Raw genomic sequence first — 10,731 nt, 5'->3', positions numbered from 1 at the left:
CTGCAAAAAGACATAGCCAAAGCTGAAAGCTATTTCAAGTACTAATGTTACTTTGGATTATTTGCATTTCCTGTATTTCTCCCTCAGATGTACCCCATTCTCTGCTGAAGCATGCAGGCACAGATAAAAAGAATAGAAGCCTGTTCTGTGTAGGTTCAATTAATACAATACATGAATATAATAAAGTCAGAAAACACAGGGTAACAGGATCACCCTTAGAATCCAATTCTAGAAACAATAATCCCTAGTATTGAGTATATCCTTTCATAAAATTTCTGAAGTAAACATAAGTATATGAAAATATTTAAGCATAAAAGGGATTAGGCACACTGCTCTATAACTTGTTTTTAACTCAATGTATCTTGAATATCCTTCCATTTCAAAAAAGGTAAACCTGTATCAGAACTTTTAAGTGACTACATAGTGTTGCATTTTATGATCCTGACAAAATTGACTGAACCAACTCTGAAATCCTCTTAATCTTATATATAAATTAATAAAATAGTGATTAGTTAAAAACCGCCAAGTAAAGTGGGTGATAGAATTATACCAGTTATCAGTGCTTTTTCTGTAGTGTTTGAATGTTTACACTGAGGAAGATTCTTGACCCTGGTTCTATCTATCTCAAGAAGATATCACAAAAGGTCAAAGCACACCACAAAGTGTTGTAGTATCAGATCTGTAATTCAAAGATTTAAGATTTACCTGGGACTGGGGGGCTAGATCCCAGTAAGAATTCCAAGAACCAGAATTCAACTCCAGGTGTTTGCCCTAGCTTTAGTCTGCTCAGAGCATGTGTTTAATCAGGGTGATCAGCTGAAACACGGACTTAACATGCATTTCATCATGGCAAACTGTAGGTGACTGATGAAGGGCAAACCACCACAGGCTCCCCGTCTCTAAACTAGGAGGACACTCTTAAGGTTAGAACTAAGGCTTTTTCAAACTACCAAATTCCAGCCACTAAGGACACTGAGCCCCAAAACTTACTAGATGATTAGAAATCCAAATCAAGTAAAAAGACTTTTCTTTTACACTTACCTCTGGTATCAAATCCATCAGCTTCTATCTAGAAATTAGTTGAACCACACGATCTACCAACTACCTGCATATCATCTTTCCAAATGCATCATCTCTGAAAAATAAAGAGTAAATAATAAAGGTTATGTTTACAGGACTTGAATGCATACCAGCCTACTCCCAAGCCACATCTCTATAGCCTCAAGGAAAATTAACCTCAAGGAAAACCATTCTTTGTATCAACCTCCAACCAGTAATATAAATTGACCCATCTATTTGGAGAATGAATGGCATGAAATGCCCAAATGCCCAAACTCAGTGTCACATTAGGACAGGACTTCTTACACAAGCTCAGATTCTTGTATAAATTTAAAAGTTTGGGTAAAACTGTACAATAAGTTTAACCAAACTCCAAAAGTTACAAGTCCAGAGTCTCACAATAAGAGAACAGTATGGAAAAGGAAGGAGCCATGTGCTGGCTGCAACCAGAGCTTTGCAGTTATGGGAACAAATTCAGTGAGATGGGGCATAAATGACATGGGTTACTGCCAACCTTTCCAAGTCCATAGGGTGTTCAACTACAGAAAATACTTGTAACCAGTCATTAGATTCACAAAATCCTTTAAAAAAAAAAAAAAAAGAAAGAAAGAAAGAAAAAATAAGGAAAGGAAAAAAGGGCGCCTGAGTGGCTCAATTAGTTAAGTATCTGACTTCGGCTCAGGTCATGATCTCGTGGTTTGTGGGTTTGAGCCCCGTCAGGCTCTGTGCTGACAGCTCAGAGCCTAGAGCCTGCTTCGGATTCTGTGTCTCCCTCTTTCTCTGCCCTTCCCCTGCTCATGCTCTGTCTGTCTGTCTGTCTCTCTCTCTCTCTCTCTCTCTCTCAAAAATGAACAAATTTTTTTTAATAAAAAGAAAAAAGAAGGAAAGAGCCAGGAACTCATAAAATAAATAAGTAATCTTGGGCCCATGGCTTAGTCAGTAGAACATGGAACTTGATCTCAAGGTTTGAGTTCAAGCCCCACATTGGGCATGGAGCATACTCAAAGAGAGAGAGAGAGAGAGAGAGAGAGAGAGAGAGAAGGTAATCCAAAATAGTTAACTTTTTTTTCAAAGCATGTTTCAATTTCATGAGACAATGCTGATTGTATTTAACGTTTTACTTTTGGTAAAAATTTATCACAACAAACTAAAGAAAACTTTCCTGACGTAGCAAAATTGAATTAGCATCATTTAGAACCCAAGGCAGCCACAAGATGGCAATATAAGAAAGCATAATTTCCTCTTCCAAGGCTTCAGTGTAATCTAACTTTCAGGTGAAAGCCTAGACACAAAGCTCATCACTGCAGGCAATCTTCAGACTATTCCCTATTAACTAGAAAGTTTCTTGTATTATATTTAATGATAATCTAAAACTTACTAAAACTATTATATTTTTATCATGTTCCTTTTCATACAACAATGTGAAGATTTTAAAATCCATAACCTCAGATACAATCTAGTTAGAAATACAAGACTGATGCAGATTAATGTCCATGGGAAGTACCAAAAAGTGGTATAGCAAGGATTGTTAAAAATAAGAATCACTGGTCAGGGTGCCTGGGTGGCTCAGTCAATTGAACGTCTGGCTTCAGCTCAGGTCATGATCTTGCGGTCTGAGTTTGAGCCCTGAGTTGGGCTCTGTGCTGATAGCGCAGAGCCTGGAGTCTACTTTGGATTCTGTGTCTCCCTCTCTCTCTGCCCCTCCCCCACTCATGCTCTGTCTCTCTCTGGGTCAAAAATAAACATTTTAAAAAGTTAAAAAAAAATAAATAAGAATCATTGGTCATAGTAGTCTTCATGAAGAAAAAAGTTATGTATCTTGAATGAGCCTTAAAATAATACCATATTGTATATTTGGAAGTTGCTAAGAGAGATCTTAAAAGTTCTCATCATAGGGTGCCTGGGTGCCTCAGTTAATTAAGTGTCCAACTCTTGATTTGAGCTCAGGTCATGATCACAGTTTGTTGAGTTTGAGCCTAGCATTGGGCTCTGCATTGACAGCACAGACCCTTGCTTGTGAGTCTCCATCTCTCTGCCCCTCCCCCACTCACACTCTCTCTGCCTCTCTCAAAATAGATAAACTTAAAAAAAATTTAAGTCGGGCGCCTGGGTGGCTTAGTTGGTTAAGCACCTGACTTCAGCTCAGGTCATGATACCAAGGTTGGTGAGCTCAAGCCCCACATCAGGGCTCTGTGCTGACAGACAGCTCAGAGCCTGGAGCCTGCTTCAGATTCTGTGTCTCCCTCTCTCTCTCTGACCCTCCCCACGCTCATGTTCTGTCTCTCTCTCTCTCTGTCTCCCAAAAATAAAATAACATTAAAAAAAATTAAATAATTCTCATCACAAGAAAAAAAATTGCACTACCCCACAGATAACACCACATACTGCTGTTAAATTTTAAATTAAATTCCTCAGTCACATTTTAATTGCTCAATAACCACGTGTGGCTAATGGTTACCATGCAGAATACAAATATAGAACACTTCCATCACAGAAAATTCTGTTGGATAGCAGTGCCTTAAAGGATGGGTATGACTAAAATAAGCTGACGGAAAGGGAAGTAGTATCTAACATTCTTAAAAATTCCTATTGTCTGGGGTCACCTGGGTGGCTCAGTAGGTTAAGCATCCAACTCTTGATTTCAGCTCAGGTCTTGATCTGATGGTTCCTGGGTTCAAGACCCATGTGAGGTTCCACACTGATAGTGCAAAGCATGCTTGGCATTCTCACTCTCTACCTACCCATCCCCTTCCCCTCTTGTGCATACACGGGTACACTCTCTCTCTCAAAATAAATTTTTTTAATGTTTATTCATTTATTTTAAGAGAGAGAGAGTGAGAGAGCACAAGTGGGGGAGGGGCGGATGGTGAAAGGAGAGAGAAAATCCCAAGCAAGCTCCCCAATGTCAGCACAGACCCCAACAATGGGCTCGATCCCAAGAACCATGAGCGCATGACCTGAGCTGAAATCAAGAGCCAGATGCTTAACCCAGGCACCCCACAAAATAAGTAAGCTTAAAACAAATTACTATTCTGTCAGAAACTTTAAAAATCATTTCACTCAAACTTTATTATCCCATATTTATTGTTAAATTTGAGGCTTAGAGAAATTAAATTAACTAGCTATTAAGAGCTATTAAGACCTAAGATTTAGGGACACCTGGGTGGCTGTCAGTTAAGCCCCCAGACATTTGATTTCGGCTCCATTCATGATCTCAAGAGTTCTGAGATCGAGCCCCACATCAGGCTCTGCAAGATGATGTGGAGCCTGCTTGCAATTCTCTCTGACCCTCCCCCCCTAAAATAAGTACATAAACATTTTTTTTTTAAGAGGATTTAAATTCAGTTCTGTCCACTTCACCATGCTTCTTCCTACAAGAAATAGGAAGCAGAGTTACAGAAGATGGTTGGTTTTAGCATATAATGAGAATGACATACTGGCTCAGTAGGTCAGAAAGAAACTGAGGTGGTTTAAGTACCTGAGAGATATAATCAAAGTGTTATTTTACTCCCATCTGACAGTTGAATAACACTTTAATTATTTAAGGCTGTTTTCAGATGAGCAGCATATTAGATTAACTAAGGGAACATAAGTAATAAGACATGAAGTGCAAGGTTTCTACAGTTCTACCAATGGCATTCTACCAATGAAGGCCATTTCATAATTACTAAGCATTTAGGGAACTCAAGTAAATATTTTATAAATACCCCATAAACTACCAATGACCCACTCATTTTGTCCCCTGTGAGAAGTAAAAGCTTCTAAGTACTGGTATTCACGGCCAAAACATACATTTTATGTATGGGAACAGATGCTTCATGAAAACCTGATATAAACTACAAACTGATAATACCAAATCTGATGCTTCTAAGATGACAACTGCCTATTCAGTTCCATGCCAATTACTCAATGCCCACTATGTGCCTAGGATTATGGGATACAACAGTAATTTAAAGAACCTATCTTTCTGAGATAGAAAAGATACATATACATGGGACACAGAGAACACTTTAAGGCATTATCTTAGTCAAAGTTCAAGTACTTGCTTTATGGTCCCATCAGCCTTTAACCATTCCTACCGAGAATGTCCAAATCCAAGCCCACTTAATTGATGTTACAGATGCTTTCACAGTGCCACTTCTGGGCTAGCACATAGGCTTTTGAAGACCCAGGCCTGCGTTCCTCCATGGATTCCATCTTCAACCTGAAGCAAAAGGAAAACACAAAATTCTGCATAGGAATTAAATGCTACACTGTCACTTGGCATAGTTCTCTTTTAGAGATAGCTCTATAAGGCACTACTATCAGAAAAGATTGCAAGTTTTGTTTCTCACTCACTGTCAGCTATTTTAGCCCAAAATACCAATGGTTTTAACCTCAGTGCAAGCAGAATCCACTCAGAGTATATATAAAAGTGAGGAGCTCAGAAACACAGACGGGCCATGCAGCTCATACCAAAAGACAACTATTTCACCAGGGTCACAAATGAAATACTACCTGAGGGCTTTGGATCACAACAGCAGGAAAGAATAACTTGAAATCAGAATACAAGAGCCAGTAAAAGTCTACTCTGTTAACTTGATATTTTATCTATTTCATAATACTTTGCCTGTCTCAGAATTTACAAAGCCCTTTCTATATACTGCCTCATTTTGCAAATATAGGTCATCTCCATCTTATAGGTCTGTAAGCATGGTTTGGAGACTAATGGCAGGCACCTTAGTGGTTAACATAATGGATTTTGAAGTCAGACAAAACTGGAGCTTGACTCCCCCCACCTATTTGCAACTTTTCTAAGCCTTGGTTTCCCTTTCTGTAAAATGAGGACAAATACCACCCACCTCTTAGGACTGTTGTGAAGATTAAATGAGGTAAAATAAACATAAAATACTTTGCACAGTAGCTGACATGCAACTAAATTGTTTAACGTGTTGTTTCTATTATTAAGTGTCCAAGCTCAACCAGCTAATGAGTAGGAATGGGGATATTCTGCCTAAAAATTTCACTTTCACAATATCGTGAAGCCCAGAAAGTCACTCCCTAATGGGAGTGACACATCCCTAATAAGTCCACTTTCAAATCCAAGATACTCCTAACTGGAAAACTAGAGGTTTCACAAGACATGATCTTAGCCTTTTATGACTTAAAAAATAAATAAATAAAAAAGCTTTGGTGGAATTCCCAGAAGCTTTTGTTTTGCATATTTTCATCCCAAAAAAACATTTCTGTTTTCCCTAACTTAATGCTAAAATATGAGTTTACTCACTCAACACTGTTATTTCAGGAAGATATCCAGCATGCATTCTGCTAAGTAAACACTGGAAACATGCTCCTTCTGCCCATGTGGTTTCTCTGGTTCATGTTGCCATTCCTTCTCAACATTAAATGTGTTCACAGCAAAATAAACCATCCCTTAAACTGAAGTGGGCAAAGATCCATTCACATAAAAGCCATCAGCGTGGTTTTGCTTTTGATAAAAAATCCTTTATTGCTCAATCAGGACATTTATGGTGTTGGTTGGTTTCCAGTTATCACTGTGTACAAAATAAATATAAGTAACAGGAAGCAGTGCATGTTTAGAGTCCTTATAAACTATATCAAACCCAACTGAACTGTGGCATGTGACAACTGACTTATATACAAGGTTATTCATTTTGGGGTAAACAACAAGACTGTAAACTACCTAAATGTTCACCAATAAAGCTTAAATTATGGTATGCACATACATTAGATTACTGTGTAACCATCATAAAGAATATGGATGTTCTTTATTCATTTGGAAATCTCAAGTGGGAAAAGTAAGATACATGGTAGAGTATGTAAGAGGGGAGGGTAAAATACATATATTTGCCTATACTTACATAAAATATCTCAGAAAGTATACATAAGAAACTGTTAATGCTGTTACTGGGTAGAGAAATTAGGCGACGTAGGAGACTTCATGATACACGCTTTGATCTCTTTTTAATTTAACCATGTAACTATTACTTTCCAAAAAAATAACATTAATTTAACAATAAAGCATAAGAATTATAAGGATTTTGAGAAGTCTACAACATTCTATTACTACATTCCTTCCACTAGTTTATTTCTTTCACATCTTCTGCCTGGAAGAATAATGAACACATACATTGTATTCAAACTAATGTATATCAAGGAGGAAAAAAAATGGGAATCCATTTACACTCAAAGTCACCAGGCAAGACTTTTTATAAGAAAAAATATATCCAAAATAAATTTACTGCTTACTTCTAGAAGGTATATAACATTTATTATAATGCCTGGCCTTCGTATATTTTGATTTTCAACAGCGGGGCCTCATAGTGGTCCACTGAGTTACCCAAGGTCACTGGAGGAGTAAACTGTAGTGCTAGAATTTGATTTGGGCTTGTCCCGAGCTAAGGCCCCTGATTTTTTCTTTAGTAGTTCTTGGGCTTTTTAGGGCACCCTCACTACAGTGGCGACATTAAAATTGGGAGCTCCTCTGAGGGCTCACTAAAATCATCTAACTTCAGAGTTTGCTGCCTAGGCTCACTAAGAAAGCTATAATGAATGCTCTGAGCAAAGACCAGGGAAAAAACGTTCGCTACAGCTCCCACAAACCCAGGGAGGGCCTGGGCTCTACAGACACGAGAGAAAATGTACTAGTCTGAACCTCTTCCCAAGGTCTACCCTCCGGCCAGGGAGATCTAAGTCAAAACAGCATCAGAATAATAACAATACCTGCCCCTCCAAGCAAAAGGAATCCAGGTGTTTTCCAGGAACACGGGGACTCTGTATATGAAGCAGAGTCCGTTGTTTCTGGGTCACCAGGTCTCGGGGAAGGAAGGCAGACCCAGTGCTGCAGAGGCCCACGTGGAAATAAGCCAGGCAGAGCATTTCACTGCCTTCTCCCAATCTCCACACAGCCGAAATTAATCGCCTTGTGACTCACACACACTCTAATGTTTGCTTGAAAAAAAAGGCCTGCCATCAGGATACAGGGCTCAAATGGAAAAGAAATTCAGAATAATCAGGGAGCAAAATTAAGTGCATACTCACCAGCCCACCACCAAATCGGAGAGACTAAGTGGAGAGACAGGAAGTGGCTTTGAGAAGTGGCCTCAGAGTCTGATTGGCTAATGAGTTAAAAGCAGAGTCCCTCCTCCTTTACCTTAAAAGGTACCGAAATGATACAACCGCCCCCCCCCTTCACCTACTTGTGTCTTTATAGAACAGTGATGCTACTTGCACTATTTTTAGAATGACCTTTTTAAACCAAGTTTCCTTTTGAGTTCAAGTACTTAACACAAGCAAACATAGGCTAATTCAAGCTATTTATACACATGCTTGTTTAGATGGCCCTACTGTAAACAATTTTGTTCCTTTAGGATAATTTCCTAACCTTTGGACTTCAATAGGGTTAATTTATGCAAAGTAACAGGTTTCATTATAAACAGTCTAGATCCATTCAAATTAGAACTTACCTTCAGGGTAATATTCCAGTTAACAAGCCGAGTGACTAAAAGATGGGTGTGGTTAAGCGTTTAGGCTTTGAAAATGTAGTTGTATAAACCAACCTTATTAAACTAACCCTTATCTTGGTAGCTCTTTCTTCACCAGTTTCTACTACTAGTTCAAAGCCCTTTGTCTGTTGTCAATTCTTCACAAATTTGTCTCTTTGTCTAAAAGTTTTAAAGTTTCCTACTCTGGTCACTTCTTCATTCTGTGAAGGTTCCCACGTACGTACATGTGAAAATTCAATAAAACTTGTATGTTTTCCTCCTGTTAATTTTTGTCAGTTCAATTTTCAGATCCTGCCAGGGACTCTAAGAAGGTTAAGGAAAACTTTTTCCTCCTTTAGAGTAGCAAATGAAAATCTCTATTTCAAGGTGCGGAACAGGGATATTCTGAGACATTTCACATAAATTGTGATAGTTTCCAAGACATTTTCTAGCTGCACAATCTGGAATAAATTTCTTAAACTCTCTGAGACTCAATTTTCTCCTCTGTACCATGGGGAAAGTAATACCTCCCTCCCTAACATATATACAAATATATGAAAGAGTCTAACAAAATGACTGGTCATAGTACATGGTCAATTCATGTTCTCCTTCCTTCCTTGCTCATCCTTCATTCTTATATAGAGAGGAAATGAAAAAGTAAATAACTGCTTGCATGACTTTACTTATAAACTTCTATTTGTTTACACATCATACAATTCTTTCAAGATATAAGAAATCAATGGAAATTAGTTTTTGCTCCTAAATTCTGTGATTACAGACCTACACTCACTCATAATTTCCTGCTTCTTAAAGTAACAAGATTACATTGCTGATTTTCTTCTTCTCCAGTGAGTGATATTAGCGGATCATTTTGGAACCCCAGAAAGATGAGTATAAGGCTCTCTGAAATCACTGTGGAAAAAAAAAACTACTTTAGTAAAGAACTTTAGAATACCAAGATGACATATAAAGGCAGAGATGCACGGACCCTACGTGTTTCAAGGGTGGATAGTAAAGGCTGCCCAGTCTCTAAAGTGAATTCAGGAGAAGAGAATGCTCCTCCCTGAAGCCCTAAGTATTTTTAGAGAATTCTGGGGAAGAGAGAGGCTTGTTGTTCTTAGTAAGGCACTGGGAAACAACAATCTCCCCATCCTCCACACACACTCTAAATTTGTGGAAGAGTTCATGTCAGTTACATATCTATAGTTACCAAATGATATAAAGATTATACAGTATCACAGATTTAGCCCATTATCCCAATTCCTGCTGTACCATTATAAACAAAAACAAAAGCAAAAGAAAGCAAACAAGTTTCCCCCCAAATCACCCTTTTTCAGAAACCTCCTTTCTCAGCTCCCTCTGTAGTCACCTCTGTGGCAGCTACTCTGTTCATCTCTTTTGCTCCACTTAATATTTCTCTTCGTCTCTTCCCCACTTCCATTCTTCCATAGGATATATTTTACAAGAAGTCCTTGACCATGAGACACTCCCAGGTCCCTTTGCTGTAATCACAATCCTTCACCAGGCTTTTCAGCTGGTTCCTTCCTTCTTCTCTGGACCTATAATTCCTTCCCCTTCCCACTTTATCCCATCAGTAGCCCTGCTGATACGTCTTCTCTTTCTTCCGCATTGGTCAGGCTCTGCGGGTCTTCTGAAACCTTGCTACTATTTCATTTCCCAAAAGTTGAACAAATTTATGATGCCACAGCAATATGAATATTGCTGGCATGTCCATGGAAAGCATACAAAAAATATCTTAACGATTACAAGTCCGAGCAGTAAACTCACACTTACATTGTGCAAATACGACTGTTAAAATTTTTTATCCTTCTTTTTCCACTTTCTTTTCCTCCTTCTCTCTCTTCCTCTTCACTTTTCTTCTGCTCCTGCTATTTCTCCCTATATATTTTATAGATTCTGGGATTTCAGAAATTTTTTTTAGATACTACTTCTATACCTTCTCAGAACCCAAATAAAGAAAATAAAATCATACTTATTTCTAGATTGTTTCAGCCATTTGAGGTTTGCATGATCTTATGTATGAACTAAAAGATTCTTATCTGGACATGGGAACTAGTTACCCAGTCCAGTGGGATGCAAACCTAAACTAGTCATTAGGAAGAGTCCTTTTCTATTTTAAAGAAGTATCTGTTTAATCTTGGGTATCACAAATCCATTTTTCACGCAC

At 38.3% G+C, this 10,731-nt stretch overlaps 1 long non-coding RNA gene and 1 other non-coding gene across 2 annotated transcripts; both read right to left on the bottom strand.

Annotated features, from left to right (window-relative positions):
* Nucleotides 1-6: 6 nt before the first annotated feature.
* Nucleotides 7-8,172, bottom strand: LOC147580127 (uncharacterized). Its single transcript, XR_015252552.1, has 3 exons — nucleotides 8,101-8,172; nucleotides 5,139-5,263; nucleotides 7-1,135 (listed from the first exon to the last, which is right to left on the bottom strand). It is a non-coding gene; the product is annotated as an uncharacterized LOC147580127 (long non-coding RNA).
* Nucleotides 780-856, bottom strand: LOC112856738 (small nucleolar RNA SNORD126). The gene has a single exon (XR_003223279.1). It is a non-coding gene; the product is annotated as a small nucleolar RNA SNORD126 (small nucleolar RNA).
* Nucleotides 8,173-10,731: the final 2,559 nt, after the last annotated feature.

The sequence above is a fragment of the Puma concolor genome, chromosome B3 (assembly GCF_028749965.1).
Source record: "Puma concolor isolate L17-30 chromosome B3, mPumCon1.1.hap2, whole genome shotgun sequence".
NCBI lineage: Eukaryota > Metazoa > Chordata > Mammalia > Carnivora > Felidae > Puma > Puma concolor.
This window is presented reverse-complemented; position numbering and strand designations above follow the sequence as displayed.